The 19,427-nt window shown below is 41.3% G+C and overlaps 1 protein-coding gene across 3 annotated transcripts in view; it reads right to left on the bottom strand.

Annotated features, from left to right (window-relative positions):
- Positions 1 to 19,427, bottom strand: part of LOC308310782 (VPS10 domain-containing receptor SorCS1-like) — a 176,162-nt gene that overhangs the window by 145,600 nt on the left and 11,135 nt on the right. The gene's annotated exons all lie outside the window — the stretch shown is intronic.

The raw sequence follows: 19,427 nt of genomic DNA on the forward strand, positions 1-19,427 counted from the left end.
AATGTTAGAAAAGTTTTTGTTATATTATAACAAAAACGTTTAAGTAGTGGAAATATTAGATCTAGCAGTCACCGTGCCCGAATATGTGAGTCCCGGGTGAGTGTGACAAATGAACGATAAATGTGAAATATTTCACATCAAATACGGGGCACAGGTCTCCACCAGGATAATTGCGTTTGTGATGTTTGGACAAAATGTGTAGGAGTAATTTTTTTTGTTGGTTTTTGTGCTGTCTGGTGGTTGTATACCAGGGCAATAAAAATAAATATATACTGTAACCACGTAACAGTGTATTCACATTGTGTAGTAGTGCACATACAAAGTTGTACACAGATCGGTGCAGTTATATATACGTAAACATTTAAGTCCTCTGCCTTGTGGGAATGTGTGTGCATAATTTCACAGAAATTGCACGCTGCGTTAATGATTTGAGGCATTTTGTTGGAAATGGACAAATCCTGCAAACTTTGGAAGGCAATCTTAGTGATTGGGGATGGAATATGGGGAACAGGTCAGGTCCGTATTGATCACATAACTGTAGAGATAGTGTATAGCAATTTGTGTGACGTATGGATAAATGATGAGTAATATAAAGAAATGTGTTTTGTTGAAATCGGCCTCATGGTGGCGCTATAACAGGCCATTGTGGAAAACTTGGGGCAGAGGTTCGTCGTTGGCATCCAGGGAGTGTGTGTGCACAGTTTGGCAACGACCGGGACAACGGTGCCGGAGATTAGCTGTACAGGACGGACGCACGCACGCATGCACGCACGCACGCACGCAAGCACGCACGCACGCACTGACGGACGGACGGCTAGCACCCCTCAAAAATAAGTATTTATTCATATCATCTGTGGACGTCCTTATGACACAAACAGCAGTTTAGATTAATGCAAATTAATCGCACAGAATAAACACTCTCGGACCGGTAGAGTAAAGTGTGAAGGACAGATACAGTACTACACACACATCACTCATGTGGGTCTCCAGCACAATCAGTAAATATTGCATTAAAATCAGTATCCACTATTAAACCTGTATCGGTTATTTGAAAATACAAGCTCACTACGCGTTGCAATGCAAATGCGAAACATGGAATATTTTTTCAACATCTTAACAACACTTAATCTTGTGGGCACAAAATCTGATTTGGGTCCGTGGCCAAATACACAGAGAGAACATGCTCCCACTTTTAGATTTCAGAAAACAGCAGAGCTTTATCTCTTTACACAAGCCAAGGATAGATTAAGTAATTTGCTTCTAATTTTCACTGCAACCAAAGGAAAATGGCTTCCTGCCTGAACCTATAGATTAAATGAAATTGGCTTTCTTGTACAACTCACACCACTTTAATTTAAGAAATTGCTGATGTGACGTGGTTCTGGAAGCATGTGCGGTACTTAAGGTAAAGTATACTGATGCACATCATGAGTGGATACTATGTCTGTCAACAGTTTGCTAACAGTAACAGATAAGGGTTATCCCTCTTACATCTAATTTGAAGCAAGGTATCTGAGAGACCTTCTAGTCCGTTTTACCACAAACCACACAATACTCCAGTTTATACCTCAAGTTACAGTATGTTCCTAATAAATAACTGATTAATATAATGTGCGAGCACACAGCCACACATTGCAACAAGTTTGCTCCAATAAAATGCATCTATAAATGCACCATGTCTCTATACGTCTGTACGTGTGTAATCCACGTAACTCGAGAACCGTTCGACCCACCAACTTCACACGTTCCACACCCCCACAGGGAATGCAGTGCCCGGTGTCGAGTCGGTCAGACCCACGGTTGTCCAGAACTGCCACAAAAAGCCTCTCGGTACCGACCCAACGTTTCCGGGCCGAGCCGGACCCGAAAGCGCACTGGCAATGGCATTTCAGCAGCACGCACTGCAGGCAGCACAGCACAGAGAAGTGAACGGTGGTTGTTGAGACTTGCTACCGCAGTCTGGCCTCTGGTTTGCGCAACAAAAGAGCTTCTAACCAGTTAACTTGCCATATGCTTAAATGTTTTATAAGATCAATCGGATTATCACACGATAGCTGAAGCGTCAGGTTTTCGTCATGTTGCACTGAGCTATCTCGTTAACCCAGCTGGCTGCGATGAATAACCTAATCATTAATCAACGTCACCAGTCACCAAACGATCCATATAAGTGAACTCTGTAAACGCTACACGTAACAAGCAACTTAGCAAGTGTATGATGACCAGGCGATGTTGCAGTCCTCTGCAGGCTACATGCTATTTGATTTGATATAACCGCCGTACGTTATATGTGCCCAAAATAACAGATCTGTAAGCTGTCGAGAGACTCGAGACACGCCACTATAGCCAAGTTGGCAGTTGATATAATAATATTGTCGCTCTGTTCGGGACTGTTGCACAACGGTGATGATTGCACTTTGCGAATCAGACAATACTTGGACATAAACTGCTTCACTTCAGAGGAAACTAAAGGGATCAGCTGCTATTCATTGTTTACTCACCACAGCTGTCTGGAATCCATTAGAATGATGGAAATGTAACAGCCTAACTAACGTGAGTTACATAAATCATTTATTCCGGCGATAAGTCTCACTCTCACACTGAACCGCGGCGCTACCACGCCGCCATTTAGTGGCGTTTTTTTGTGGGGGGGCTTCGGGCTTAACATTAAGGTGATTTTTAGGGTCGGGCCGAGCCTCGTCAGTTATAGGGTATGGTAGTTACAACATTGCAAAAGTAGCAAAAATATAGCCGATCTACAAGCTCAAATAGTACTTTGCCTATTTGGATTATTTTCAATCATTTGAAAGTGAAGGTTAAAGTCTGTCTGTGGGTTTTTATAAATATTAAACCAATGGAAAGTGTTAACAAGAGCTTGCGACTGGATCCCCTGGATACACTTTCCCCATTTCCTGACCATGAACGGTTTTGTGGCATACAGTACTGTACGTATAGGTTTCCACCCGACAGCGACGATGTGCAGAAGCATTAACCCATTCTGACCTGAGATCAGATTCATACGAGGTTTCCACTGGACACACACTGGTCTGATTAACCCATTCTGACCTGAGATCAGATTCTAAAAAATGTCAGTCGTTCTTCGATTTTTCAAAAATAGCAGACCTACAAGCTCGTAGCGCGCCACTCGGTGGCGTGCTATGAGCTTGTAGATCTGCTATTTTTCAATAGCTAAAGCATAACATGATGCTGAACACCAAAATGGGTTCCCGTTCAGAATGGGTTAATCTCTCCACATGATGGAACCAGGAAGTGTGGCGGGTAACAAACAAGTATGAATATACAATATGATGTGTATCAGACAGCTGAAGCTCCTATCTGCTTGATGATACCTGGCCTGATGTACTGGCTGCTCAGTGACTGATGGATATCCACACATACGGTATAGCTGTTCACTCTTCTAGGGTCTGAGAGCCCGAATAAAAGTGGCCAGTGATGACATTATAAAAGGAGCTATATACGGCACTCCAGGGGGGGAAATAAAAAAAATAAAAAATAAATGGTGCTGCTATCCGCAGTGCTGCAAGCGACAGGACTACAGTCCAATAATGCCATCCCCATGAGCTGGATGAGCACGGAATTGCCAAAACAGACAACAGACAGTTGAATCTAAATGAGTAATGAGTTGATCAAGCGACAACCAACAAAGCCTGGTTGTATATGTCAGTGGTTTTCAAAGCGGGGGGGGCTGCCAGATTACAGCCAGAGGCTTATATGGCTGTTTTTGGTCCTTTGCATGGAAATGTTTCTCGTATATACCGCTGGTATACGAGAAGAAAACAGAGTTTTTGTTCCATAAGATGCATGAAACACGCTGTATAGTGAGTAGATCACAACTCGAAATTCCACCTCTCATCCTGTCTGGTACCAAAGAGTCCACATGAAACGCTGTGTGGATAGTTTTGAAACTAAAGTACCGCACGTCCACGCAGGTCTGATTAGCTGATTGAAGGTTCAGGTATAGACTGTCTTTATGTATAATTCAGCAATATAAAATCTCCATATCAATCGACAAGCACATCTTCCATGTCTTTTCACTGTACAAGGGCCTCGGTGGCTATTACACGGATATGAAAATAATATCCTTGTTCACGTATGAAGCACTGGAGGTAATTACAGACTTGATGCTGGACGCTTTTGAAATGGAATTTCTATTTCCCATTTTTTTATTTAGCTTATTAGTGTGGCAACCAGACTATAGTTATTGTCACACTTTACTTTTTCTGGAGTAACCTACCTACATTTATTCAATAGGCACGCATTTAAATGACTTTAAAAGTGCTTAATTGTTAGTAATCAACAGCTATTTATTAATGTAGTTGTTTGAGAGAATACCTTCCACAACATAAATCACCATGAGCATTTACTGCTGACAGCCAAACTGTTTGGCAAAAACTAAATGCATTGCCATTGATCATTAACACTTGAATAACTTTACATTAATGCACTTAATGTTGACACCAGAGATGTCAACATTGTTGTAACATTACGTGCTACACATTAGGCCTATACTGCACACAGACAGGCAGAAATATCAAACGAGTCTGACACCAACATAAATCATTGAGAATATCAATTAAATGATTGATGGCAGAGAACAGCCCCAACTAAATTTATTAAGTTCCATTAGCCAACTTCTGCAGCATCTTGCTAAATGTTAGAGATATCCCTTTTACCATGGAATGGACACATGCGCATGCGTACATTCTCTCTCTCTCTCTCTCTCTCTCTCACACACACACACACACACACACACACACACACACACACACACACACACACACACACACACACACACTTCTTTCTTTCTTTCTTTCTTTCTTATCCGTACCATTTAGCTATCATCAATGCGGAGACTTTCCCCGTCCTCCATTGAAAACCAATTATAACCACTGTTATTATCCAGCATACAGGGAGTTGAATGGCAAGAGTGAAAATGCCATACACCATCTAATGACCCCGGTGTCTTCATCATTCTTACCTAACGGATGTATAATCCCTCTTTTCCCAGTAATTAAAACCAGGGGAAGTGATGCCAGCAGTGCTCACAGCATGCCTGAAACTTTCATCTGAGATGTGCAGTACCTTGGCTTAGATTCTTTATTTCTACTTATTCTTTTTAATATACCGTATATGTATTTATGTATGTATCTGGCCTGGGCCGTGGCTCAGCGGTCCAGGCACCTTGGCCGGTAGTCCGAGCCTGGCCATGTGCCGCGGGCTCGACTCCCGATCCCGACGGCCTTTTCCTGCATGTCACTCCCCCATCTCTCTCCCCCATTTCCCGTCAGCCTACTGTCTGTCTCTCTATACAAAATATAACATAAAGGTGGAAGCCGCAAAAAAAAACATTATCACTTTTTTTTAAATAATATGTATGTATCTATGTATGTATTTATTTCTTACCTCAGATCAATTCACAGACACAGGGCATAGGGATCAAGCATCATGACGATTTGCTTGAGGTATGAGTCTGAAGGAGTGCTTTGACTGAGGAATACGGTAATAAGGCCTCCATTTGAACTAAGCAGGCTCTCAAAAAACCCTGGGCGATGGGGGGGGGGGGGGGGGGTCGGGGGGAGCACGAGGAAATCTCATTAGGAACAATATCAGTGCCTTTTTCTACACAGGCTGCCTTGTCATAGCGTCGAGCTACAGAAACCAGGTTTAAGAGCGGCGTGCAGAAAGAGGCAGCAACCTGAAGAAACGGCAGTCTGCCTTCATACTGAAACAAATGCTTTTTTTGTTTTAAATAGCTGCCGCATTAGCAAATTTCCTGCTGGTTAAAAGTGCTCAAAACAGCATATTTAAGACTCCCAGGTGGAGCAATGGAAGCACTTGCACACGAAGCACATATATACAAAAATAAATCCCTATGATGAAAATAGATTTCTTCAAAGACAAGACTTTGCTTAAATGGGAACGAGATGGGTTGAGGCCCGGGGCAAACGGGAACGAGATGGGTTGAGGCCCGGGGCAAACGGGAACGAGATGGGTTGAGGCCCGGGGCAAACGGGAACGAGATGGGTTGAGGCCCGGGGCGAGCGGGAACGAGATGGGTTGAGGCCCGGGGCAAACGGGAACGAGATGGGTTGAGGCCCGGGGCAAGCGTGTGACGCCGAATAAAAGTCGGTTCGGCGCTGTAGAGCCTACAATGTGTTATGTGACGTCATTTGAGGTTCGGGGGGGCGGGTACCGTCCTAAAGTCGGCTCTTCGGTGCTACTGAAAATTTCTGACGAGCCGAAATCATTTCGGCACTACAGCGCCGAAACAGCGGTAAAATAGGAGTATGAATCGGCCCTTAGATCAGTGGCACTAACGTACTGTATAGTGTACTTTAAGTTCTCATTCACATCTCAACAGTGGGCCGCCAGCCCACAGGTTGGGAATCACTGTGTATACACATTACACACGAAGTGAAAGAACATGGAAACTTAAATCAGTAGTATCACTTAAGAAACTAACATGTGTATGAAAGGCAATGTTCTGTTATTATGACTCATGCAATTCAATCGAAAACAGAAGTCATTACATGTCAGTCAAAGTTTGTCTGTAAAGAATAGAAATACTGTTTAGTCAGAAGAGATAACTGTGTTGCTACAGGAATAGAATTCCACTCTATTGTGGTTCATGACATCACAATACACTGCATACTATTATCACATTATTCTGGGAGGTGTTAAAAGACTGAACCAAATATAAAACACCAAGGTGACAGTGAAATGAAGATAGAGAGTAGAGAACGCAATGTTCCTTGTTTAATGCAAATGTCTTCACAAGCAGAAAGACAGCTTCTTAATGTCAATACAGTATGTGCATTGTGCATCAGATTACATCATAACAAATCACTAAATGTCAAAACTGCTCATATAAAACAGAATGATATCATAATCACACTGCTATCTGCAAAACTACTTTGTTTCCTTTTGATTCCATTCTACAACATTTACAAAGCAGACTACAGTTTGCATAATAAAACGTAGGCTTTTGGCAGCTGTTATTACCGTTTTATTAATGGTTATTTTCCAATTAGCATCTGGATAACTGACGTAGCCTGAGCCAATCTGCAATCTTCTCTCAGATTACTCCAGCGCATCTGTACCAGAAGTTCGTTTTTTACCGGTTACATAAGTTGTTGTTTTCTTGCTAGTTTGTGCATCTCAATAACAGAGGAGGGCAGATGGATTGTCATTTTCATCACTGATTCTTCTTTTTCCCTGCCTCCCATATCTAACCTGATTCAGTCAAAATCTGACAGCAGAGTGAGATGGAGGGAAGACACATGAGAGAGAGAGAGAGAGAGAGAGAGTATAGTATAGAACAGACACAAAAAGCATATACGGTTCCATCTGCTGAAGAATGTGAGAGGTGTCATGTTGAGGGCAGTAGGCTCTTCATAAGGAACTTGCTATTTTTCTTCTATTCCCCAGAAATGTTGGAATTGTTGCTCCCATCCTCTGCTGCGAAATATGGCAGACCTTTACAAGTCGAGACAAGATATGTGGCTATATGGAACCGAGTTTACATTTGAACCAGCTGCAGTCACATTCTGAAATGAATGTACTAACTTCAGTATCTGACTGAAATCTTCATTTACTTGAATTTGACTTTGGCAACGAGTCAAAGCCAATCTATAGGTCTTTCAACAACTTAACCCCTATACTTCATTCTACGATGAAGAGAGTTTTTATTTTAATTATAACATCCCCAAAATAGGTGTGCCAGGTTAAAAGTGGTTAAACACCCGGTGTTGTCTTGAGGTGACATATAAGCGTTTAACACTGTTTAACTGGTTATCTGGACACAGTCTCCATCTGTGAGCAGATAACACTGTGGCAATTAACAGCACTGCACTGCGAAAACTCAAGAGTTATTTCACAAGAGACAACCACCTGAGGTTTATTTCAAGATGTGAAGTGACTGAGATGTGCTTGCGCAGTTGATTCTGCCAGTGACCGTGACCTTGGATGAGCCTAGAGGGGAGTGTGCATTATGTGGGGAGAGAGGCCAGCTTAATCTGAGCCCTATAATTTCCCTCAGTGTACAACTGTATGCCACTGTACTACTACTAAAATCTCTCATCTTTATTTTTTAGTGCAATCAAGCACTGAAAGGCCTTTAAATGTCCCATCATGTGGTGTGCTACACAATGCATTTAGCTGTTAACGACGAGCCATTCTGACTGAAAATGATTCACGGCAGTCATGGACTGCTGTTGAACTATCTTTCCATGTTTGAAAGCAGCGTCCAAAGTGTCCCAGGCAACTAAATGCGGTAGTTCCTAGGACGTCTGTGGACGTCTTTGGGCATATATTGTGTTAACTTATTGTTATCTATATGGTTCGAGCAACAATGAGTCTTTGATTTTAAATATTGCGTTCTGATTGCTCAAAATGTCCCAGGCATTCTTCATGTGAATGGGCAGTGGTCGCCAGAAGGGCTCAGGGGGAGGCATAGCCAACATAAGAAAGGCCATCTGGCCTGGGTAGTGCTGCCTCTGTGCTACCCGTACACCAGAGCTGGGGCTGCAGGGCACCTGGCAAAACTGGCAATGTGCACCACGGTAGCTTGCCAAATATGGAAAGGTAATACTTTGATTTGGATGGAACAACTCTGCCTGGAAGCAGCGACACACAGAAAAAATATCAATAAAAAAATAAAATCAATAATAAAGTGTATTCATACAATTACCAATGTACAAGACAAAACAAAAAAACAACATAGATTTATGGAACCTGCTGCAGCTCATTGGTTATAGGTCCATGCTGCTATTCAGCCAGCTCTTTATGGAGTAATAGTACTATAATGGCGTGCAGGTAACCCAGCCAACTACAGTATCATATGGCACAAAGGGTCAAGCAACTAAAATGATGAATTCAAGTAAGAAAACAAAGTAAGCTTTTGATGCCAGCCTGCATGGGACGAGAAAGCATACTAAAAGTGTAAAATGTATTGTGCATCGCTATTTCTAGAAGACAAGGAAATAAAGCACATATAATAACAGTATAGGGAAAATACAATAATTTTTAAAATCTGCAGGTATAGGGGTTGTTTTGACTATGTGAATTTCAACAGATTAATCAATTTACTCTAGCACTCATTGAGTCCTTCACAAACAGCATAACACTTTTTGGTCAAATAGTCAGCCAACACACTGTGCCTCCATTAAAGCACAGGCCAGCTCCTACTGAAAACAACATTTCAATATCAAAAGACCCACCTGGTTCTTTGAGGGGGGGGGGGGGGGTTCTGCTGCCATGAATGTATTATTAATGTATTGATTATAAATGTCACCTCCTTTACATCCTCATAGCAGCACATAAATGGTTCTCTATTAAGTTGCAGTATACTCCCCAAATCTCCCTCTCCGCCCCACGCACCCTGAAATTGGGCAAGTGGTGAAATGTGAAAGATGTGAAGTGCCTTTACTGCACGCTCATGCAAAGATAATAAAACGGCGTATCACCGTGGCGCACACAGTACGTGGCACTCAAGTTTGCTGCAGGCATATCCCTGTCTCTCAGAGCACTACCCCAACGGCAGAAAGAACTATGAAAGCCGTAACACTGACAATCGAGACAGAGCTCAATTGGGCATGACCACCACACATTTTTATCCTAGTCTGGGGTGCAGGTTTCGCTTTAGACCATCTCTGCACATGAAAAGACTTCCGTGTGATACAGCTTCGCTTTAAAGGGTGTCTGGCTCATCCCTGGAGTGTCTCCACTCCGAGGGGATGAATTAATTAGACCCCAGGATTCCTGGCATCCAATAGGAAGACCACAAATACTAATGAGCTAATGCCTGATCTAGTCAGACATATCCAATATATCATTCCACCACCTGCACTCCACTACTTTACATATAAATTACACACCCAAAACAACCATCAATTCTATCTTTATTCTAGGCACTAGGCACTTTATTCTAGGCACTAGGCATTTTGCCTTTATTGATAGATTCACACTAATAGTTTGACAGGAAAGGGGGAAAGAGATGGGGGGGGGGAAGACAGACAGCAACAGGCTGGATTACCAGCTTGGCCGGCCCCCAGGCCAGGCACATTTTATATGCAACATTTGGATGTGGAAATAGCATCTGATAGGGAATGAGTGGAAGTGAGAATGGATGGCCGTGATTATCCAATGCTGATCTGGTCGTGCCAGTGACTACAACTGGGCAATGGACATTTTCAGAAGCCTGATTAACACATAGTTGTGTTCCCGTGTCACGTAGCCAATCTACAAGCTCACAACCCATCATGCCGCAACACATTGTGTGCTTGTAGACTGCTTGTAGGCAACTCTGATCAATATCCAAAAATCACACCTGTGTGACGTGAGGGTCGCTCTTATCATCGTATATCACCATGATGTAAAATAGACAATAGGTCTATTTGCTCAGACACTATGACGTACATTTTTCCATTCATTGCCAATGGGAATTTAATGTTTGTGTAGGACAAAGTTTGTGAACATACACTAAAAGCTAGATATAGGAGGGGCTTGCGCACCTCAAAAAAATGTATTTGCATCAAAGCCCAATACAAACGACTTGCCAAACACTGACATTACTGTACATATTGGATGCATGTCCACCCGACTCCGGTCCACCCTTCATACTTCGTGGGCCGGAGTCCCACAGGGGTCTATACTTGGTTTTCTCCTTTTCCCCCCTCTACACCAAAAATCTCTTCGCCAAAAATAGCCCATGTATAAAGCTGTGAGGTTATACTGTAGATCGGCTTGCAGATCTGATACTTTCAACCAAATGTTTGCCTATTATAACATGCCCAGAATAGGGGCGCTAGGTAGTTAACCCATTCTGAACGGGAACCCGTTTTGGTGTTAGCATCATGTTATGCTTTAGCTATTGAAAAATAGCAGATCTACAAGCTCATAGCGCGCCACCGAGTGGCGCGCTACGAGCTTGTAGGTCTGCTATTTTTGAAAAATCGAAGAACGACTGACATTTTTTAGAATCTGATCTCAGGTCAGAATGGGTTAATCTGACCAGTGTGTGTCCAGTGAAAACCTCGTATGAATCTGATCTCAGGTCAGAATGGGTTAATTACAGATGAGTAGCATTATGCAAATGTGAGCCCACTGTACACTACTGTAGGTGCAGAGTCAACAGCATTCCTTTGCTGCCTTCTAATGGGGTGTGATGGCCTGAGGCCGGCTTCAAGGGCGGTGGCACGGCGAGCGGGACAGATCAAAGCCCAAATCCGAGGGCTATATGGTAATTGAGCCAGTGATGATAGGCTTGAGCTAAACCCATTCTGACGGGGACAGATGTGGCAGGTACTGTACCTCCAGATGTCTTCATCGGTGCCTGGCGGCGAGTCTTTTCAAAAGATGGCGCAAGACACAGATGGAGCCTGCCAAAAACGCAGCAAGTGATTTCCTCTGCCGCTGTTCTTGTTTCACAAAACAGACACCGTTTTTCTTTTCTTTTTTGTTTCCTCCCTCATCTCCCTCCCAAACACCGTCAACGCCAAGAACAAGCAGAGGCGTGTGGTGTAGTAAAACTTCTCACATTCAAAGCCTGTGCCATAAATCAGCCTTTACGGAAAGGAACATATTCATCAAAATCAAACAATCATTTTGTTTTGGGGCTCAGTGGTATTTAATCTCCAGTGGTTTAGGAAAGAGAATTAAGTATACTTTTCTGGAACTGATTTTAATGGAAATATTAAATCCACACCTGCCTTTGAAATGTGTCTCGCATTTTACAACATGGAACTCACCCGCACAGCTGTTTGATGTTGCTTTCCAGTATGTTTTTGTTTTTTTTGTAAATTCTCATTTAACATTAATGCCTCTTCACTCTCTTAGCGGAGCTGCTGAGCTGACTGAGATCCTTAAACTGTGGGTAAAACAGAATTGAGCCCTCTGAGCACCAGGACAGCTGATGGAGCATTACCTTTCAAGCCAATAATGACTCAGAGGGGAATGGGAAATTACACCAGTGTACTTTTTGCTCTCAGCTCATTAGGCGCCCGTGTGTTAGAGCTCCATTGTGCTCTATGCTGCCCCCGCTGAAAAAGAAAGGGAATTGTGATAACGAGACTTTCCCTTGAGTCTTTTAGTCTGGTTCATTTTTGTTACGCCCATACCCCTCTAAAACCCACTTAGATCCATAACTACAAAGGGCCTTAAATGGCCTTTCGGCCTTTCAAAGGCCAGTGAAAAATGGACTAACATTGTGTGAATTATCCAGCTATACATAAGGGGAAAACTTATTCATTTCAACATGAGCTTTTTTTTAGGGGTCAGTCCAAAAATGGGATCGGGACATCTCTACTTATGACACACAGTAGCCGTTATCACTATATAATACAATAAGATAGATAGAACATGGACCATATTTATTGCGCATTTACTATGAAAACGAGCAGTAACACTGTAACACACTACGCAAAACCGCATCACGCTCAACACATCACGCTCTAAACAAACAAAAAAAACCTAATTAACATGTCAGTTTCTGTTGTGCGACGGGCAGCTGCAGCCACCCCGCCTACCCAGAAATGTAGTATCTGGGTTGTTTGACTCATTTCTAGTGCTTATTGTGTTACTCTTTGGGTATATTTGTACATTTCCACCTTCAGTTGATGCTTCATATCCATATGAGTGAAAAGGCCGGGATGATCGGTTTATTTTTCAAACACAGTTCTTATATGAAGAGATCTAAAATCTGGGGATTTCAATGCAAATAAAAAGTACACAAACATGTTGACTGGCGCCTTCTACTGACAGTCGGTGCTCTATACAAATAAATAAATACACAAACCCTTGGACTTAGCGCCCTCTAGCGATATTGATGTTGATGATGAAAATATATTCAGGGCTACAGTCAAACACAAACAACCAAAAAAACATCCAAAACTAAAGCTCTGTTTGCCCGGTCCACTGTGGGCAATATGTCCTTAACAGGTTTAGCAGAATTCCAAGTCATGTGTATAGAAAAATGTATTCATAAATTATCACCGGACTACAGAAAATAACTCATAGATTAGTGTGTTTTGTCTATTCCCAGATTGTGAGAACATGGGAGGCGCTCTTATCATCATCATACATCATATGATATCATCTCACTCATCTCATTCCAATTGACTTCCTCACTTTTGCCTTCAATGTTTGTGTTTAACACGTTTATAAATGACTGTGTGAACTTCTATCGCTGTACCATTGAGAGTGGGTCCTGACAAGCTCTATCACGGTGTGGTTTGGCAACCTGCAGCCTGCTCATGCCCACAGACTGCTACAAAAGGACTGTGAAGACAGCAGTAAAAATAATTGGCACAAACTTCATAACATTTACACCATTCACTGCAGAATGAAGCCCACAACATCATTAAGGACAGACTATAGCCACCCTGCTCATGTTCTGTTCTCGCTCCTTCCATCTAAAAAAAAAAAAGAAAAAAAAGAAACGCTACCAGTGTCAAATCACACACCACCCGTCTTACGGTAGTAACAGTTTCTTTCCACAGAAAGTCATGCAGGCTGCTGAACAGCAGATTTACCCGTGCACCGCACATTATTGTACAATATGAAATGTTTTCCTGTGTACCGTGTATTGTGTATATAATGAGTGCACTTTGTACTATGTAGGTCTAGTGTTTATTATGATAGTTTTAGTATGGTGTGTCAACTGTCAAGTGTCAACACAATTGCGTTGTGTTGCGTTGCGTTGTGTTGGAGAGAGCCAGAGCCCAAGTATTTCATTGTATTTTAGTATATATGAAACTGAACTTTTTAAGATGTCTTAATAGCCTACACACATTCTGTTTAATCCTGTGAATATGCATATGGTTAAAGATCTTCTCATGAGATGAATCTTATACTGTAGCATTGCACCTTTTTTCTAGATACAGCTCCGAACATAGTTTGTCTCAGACTTGCAAAACAGCCAAGGAGTTCAAAGAATAGCAATGTTATTGCTCATTAAAATATTACTGGAGCATGTCTATGTACACAGCAGCAGTGAATGTTTTGGCTGGTGTAAAGAGAAGATGGAAAAGTTAGATCGGAAAAGGTTAAATGGTTTAGTTTTTTAATGCAAAGTACTTGATATGCAGATGTCAAGTATAATGAAGCATTAGGTCTTATCAGTGTGACTCTGTTACTCTCGAGAATTACACACTCACTTGTGAAAAAAAACTAAAATGTCTTGTGAGAACTAATATTACAAAACCCTTTTCTGTGAGATCTGCACTGTATCATATCTGCTTGTTAGATCAGACTTGGTCAATTAACTTAACTGGCCATCTCATCTGCTCCCCTCAGTATAGCTGTCCGTCCAAAGCAGTAATGGTTTCTGCTTTCCTGGTACCTGTCACATATTCCTCAGGATTACAGATTGCCAGGGATTCAATTTGTGCCACGGAAATGTCCCATACAATTCTGCACCTGATCAGGTGCGAGATGGGTATTCCTCCTGACTAAAAGCGACCCCTGACTATCTTCGGATAGCAGCAAGAATTTGTTCTTGTCAAATTGAATTACCCTGAGAAGACAGAGGTTCCGGAGGAAGCATCTATTGTATACAAACCTAAAGAGCCATTTAGATTGAACATCCACAGAAACCTGGCATATTTCCAGTCCACTGCCTTTGCAGTTCAAAACTACTCATATTTCCCCAATTTCTTTGCAATGCCTGGCCTCAAATATTTCAACAAATGGTAATTTGTGTGTGTGTGTGTGTGTGTGTGTGTGTGTGTGTGTGTGTGTGTGTGTGTGTGTGTGTGCGTGTGCGTGTGTGTGTGTTTCTTTCCTGAAAATGTTATACCGGTATTTCGTTTTTTCATTTCCTGAAAAATGAACATTTTGGAGTTAGCTGGTTTCTGCCCGACAACAGAGACTATTATTATAAGTCTACACAAACTTAGACATTAGTGCTGCACAATTAATCGAAAAAAAGATTGCGATCTAGATTCAGACCCCTATGCAATCTAATTTCCTTTTTTTTGTAAGAATCGTGCTGCACTAGTTGGCTGTCCAATTCATTTTAGATACTCTTGTGTTTTTGCTACAAGAGAGAGACTTTAGGACAGGTTTAAGTCAAGCATGTTGATGTTTAAAGCCACAATAGTTTGCTCCAGGTGCCGCCCACATTTTGAATATAGTAATAATGTTCAGCAACTACAGACTTCATGGAGAAAATGATCTCAATACACACACACACACACACACACACACACACACACACACATGTACATACCGGTACGTAGTGATTTGAAAAGATCATATCACCAAGTTCACAACAAGCTTGTAGATCGGCAGTTTCTCTATTTGTCATATAAAGACACAACAGTATATATAGGACTTAAGTAGTTCATCACAGGGCTATATGGGGACTTTGAAATAACTTAGCTGTGTCACAGATGACACGTGTGCAGGAAAAAAGTGTACATCTGTTATCTATTATCACTATTTCAGGAAAACTGAAAAAAAATTCAACTCGTTTTCCATTTTTCATTACATGGACCCATGAATGGAAATATAATATAATATTTTGACGAGGAAAGTCACGCAGCACAGTGATAACTAGTGAAATTGAATGATCGGGATTTCATCTGCAATCTATTTAATTTGCCACCAGCAAACTCACCTTCTTGACAGGCTTCCTACCCATGCACAGCTTGATTTAATCTATTTTTGGAAGATGACAAATTTACACCACAAGGCCACGAATCGACTGAGTCATCAAAACACAGAGAGGAAATCATATCATCACATGATTGAGAGAGCTCAACGAGGGAAAGAAGAGAGAGAGAGAGAGAGAGAGAGAGAGAGAGAGAGAGAGAGAGAGAGAGAGAGAGAGAGAGAGAGAGAGGGAGAGACAGGGAGTCGTGGGGTGGTCTGGGGGGTGTTCTCAACGGAACATCTAAGGGCACTTACTGAAATGAAGTATGCATACCAGAGGCCTCACACAGGCTTGGATTAGAGTGTGTAGGCATATTAGTCACAAAGTGCATTTTATTTGTCTGAAGCCTGCCTTTAAAAAGATACTGACTCCTTAAAAAAAACAATGGCTTTATATAGCTACTGTCTACTGACGTAAGGAAATTATAAGTAAGTCCCATGGGAGAGCGACTGCATTTAGGAGAGAGAGGGGGCAGTAACCTGGTGTGCACTTGGGCACACGGAGCCCGACAAAACAGTAACCGCTGACACGCGGAGTGTGACCGCATCTGCCCGCCTGATCATTAGACCCAGCATGTACTTTCTTTCTCTTATGCTCATGCCTAATTCATGCCCGTCATACAACTGTGTCCTTGCTGAAAAATAGCAAATATCCAAGCTCACAACACATCACAGATGCGATGCGTTGTGAGCTTCTATGTCAGCAATTTTTGGTGTGCCACACTGTCATACGAAGTATAAATCAGACTTAGTTCCACAGAAACTAATGTGTACAATTGTTATTCCCACTCGATTTCTTTGATCATCTAACGATGCCAAGAAGCATTGAGTGACAGCTCTCAATGGGGAAAAATAGAAAGGAATTGGCTCCTAATGGCTATCCAATGCCGAACTGGTAACCTTGTTAAAAAATGTCCGTACATAATGCAGATGTGAATAATGTAATGGGGTGGTGGAGGACAATTGGAGAGAAGGAAAAAAAACAAGTCATTCAGATGCAGTTGAGAAGTTAGAATTCACAGAGTAATTGCCATTTTCGTTCAGCCCAAAGATCTAAAAAATCAAAATGAAAAGTGTAACTGTAGTCATGAATACTGGATTAAAGAAAAATATTGTGAGAGAAAAGTTGTTTGATTACAGGTGTAGCCTACAGTACAAACGTTTAAAAAAGAAAATCAATTAAATAGACAGAGATGCTTTTTTTTTTATCTCTTCACAGGTTTTAATGAATTGCCTCAGAAAAAACTATATGCAGGTGTTGGTTCAGGCACAGTAATATACAGTACCTGAATCCAATACTGTATGTCACATTAGTAGATTCAGTACAGCAGTATTGAGTTATATTATACACGACTCGATAGCGCCTGAGATCTGTATGGGGAACAAGGTCTCTTGCTCTGACATATAATTAGCTTTCTATTAACCTTGACAAGTTCTAGGCAGACTTTGCTATGTTTCTATGGCTACAGTAGAAATGGATGTCTTATGGCATTCAGCATTATTGTTTTTTTGTGGTTGTTTTCCTTTTTTTCTTCTTTTTGTTTTCTTTATTAAATGTAAAATCTATGTAATACATACCATAATTGGCAAGGAGGAAGTCTACATAATTGTAAAAACAGTTCATTTTGATACCTTATGTGCTACAATACAATACAATACAATACGGGGGAAGAAGTAACCACTTTAGGAGGGAAAATCACAAATTATGGATCACTGGATATAGTTACATGTGCAATTTCTATAACGGCTATTCCCTGTACTGCAAATCTGACAATGTATACCTATATTGGTCAGGTTGTAATTTTGCTTGATTTATTGCTCACTCTATATAATCTTGTTTGAATATTATAGAAATGTATGAGGGGTTTACAGTAACAAGCTGATCAATGTACTATACTGTGTAGTTGAGAAGTGAGTTTAGTTTCTGATATGGCTAGGTTTTTGCCATAAAATGAGATGCTGCCACAGCTACAAGAATATACACGACCATAAATAGATTCCCTCAACACCTACAGCGTTAGCGTGAGACTGTCGGGTCAGACATCTGGTACGAGCGCATTTCTCACACAAAGACACCCAAAGCTGGCACGCACACAATCCATTAATTTGTGACACAATTTTCACGTATATTATTATTACAATAATAGTCCTGTACTACTACACTACAGTATAGTTACTTTTGAGTATGATGTTTTGTTTCTGTGTGTTGTTCTGTTCTGTTCTGTGTCTGTTTTTTTTTTTTTCTGCATTCAGATTGGTTCCATAATTTGGGGGTTTAGATGTCAAAGATTTAGGTGACTCGGTGGTGGATAGTAACTATCTATAGTACATTTACTTGAGTAATGTATTTAAGTACATTTTTGGAGTATCTGACTGTACTCTACAGTACTGGTATTTTGTATTTTGGGAGACTAGTTCACTCCACTACATTTCAAAGACTACTACATTTCTAGGAAGGGAAAAGGTACCACTTTAAGCCATATAATGTGAAAACTTAAATGGGAATACCACTAATTGTCAACAATTTACTATGTCAGTTTCAGACCTTTTTTTCAGCCCTAAGGTATATGTTGAAAATGAGTGGTATTCCCCTTTACCGTAAGTATATATTCAAAAGCAACATTTGACGTAGCAACCTTCGCTTGTACTTTAGTAATATTCGAACAGAGTATCTATACTTTGACTCAAGTAGGTTACTGGAGCTGAGAACTTTGTCCACCACTAGATATAAAGTATTTGTTTGAGAGGCCCTGGACTATAATTTATTCAGAGTAGTTTGAGGACATGCAAAACACCTCCAGGCCACTAGGTGTGTATGCTTAAAACAGCATAGAGAAGAAGTGCAGTCATGTTTATTGTTGTTCTGAAGGTTGAGTTCATGACTAAAGTGGGTATAGGCCTATTAAGATTATTCAAGACTGCAGAAAGTAATATGGCATGATTGTGTTTCATGCTCCAACTATGTGCTTGTTTATGTTATTGCCTGAAATTTAGTTAGTAATATTTGAATTGAACAGAATATACATTGACTCAAGTAAGCTACTGGAGCTGAGAACCTTGCCCACCACTAGATATAAGGTATTAATGTTGGATATTCTTCTCCTGCAGGCTGCATATCATCCTGTAAAGTACATATGATTTGGTACAATCTCGTTAAAGAGGCTTATCAGGATTCTAGTTCAAGTAAGAGGGTTTTTTTTTTCCTTGTTTTCTATCAAAGAGCAAATCTGGAAATGGAGTAATGGACAGAACTATATTGGAACTAACAAGCTACGTGGCTGTACTGGTAAGTACCCTGTGTGACATAACATCAATTTAATTAGATTTGAACAGGACATGCTCGGGTGAGGCATGTCCTACATCTCTTAACCCATTCTGACCTGAGATCAGATTCGTACGAGGTTTCCACTGGACACACACTGGTCTGATTAACCCCATTCTGACCTGAGATCAGATTCTAAAAATGTCAGTCGTTCTTCGATTTTTCAAAAATAGCAGACCTACAAGCTCGTATCGCGCCACTCGGTGGCGCGATATGAGCTTGTAGATCTGCTATTTTTCAATAGCTAAAGCATAACATGATGCCAACACCAAAATGGGTGCCCGGTCTGAATGGGTTAAAGCAATTGAAGCTCAAGAGTAAACATGTTCGCAATGGACCCCGACAAGCAACCTCTCTCCCTCGCCATGCTGAGAGCGGAGCTGCAATCGTCTCGGGAGGCAGGGCTCTGTGAGATAAAAACTGAAATAGCAACCAT

Source organism: Protomyctophum bolini, assembly GCF_963924005.1.
Source record: "Protomyctophum bolini genome assembly, chromosome: 3".
In the NCBI taxonomy this organism is placed as follows: Eukaryota; Metazoa; Chordata; class Actinopteri; order Myctophiformes; family Myctophidae; genus Protomyctophum; species Protomyctophum bolini.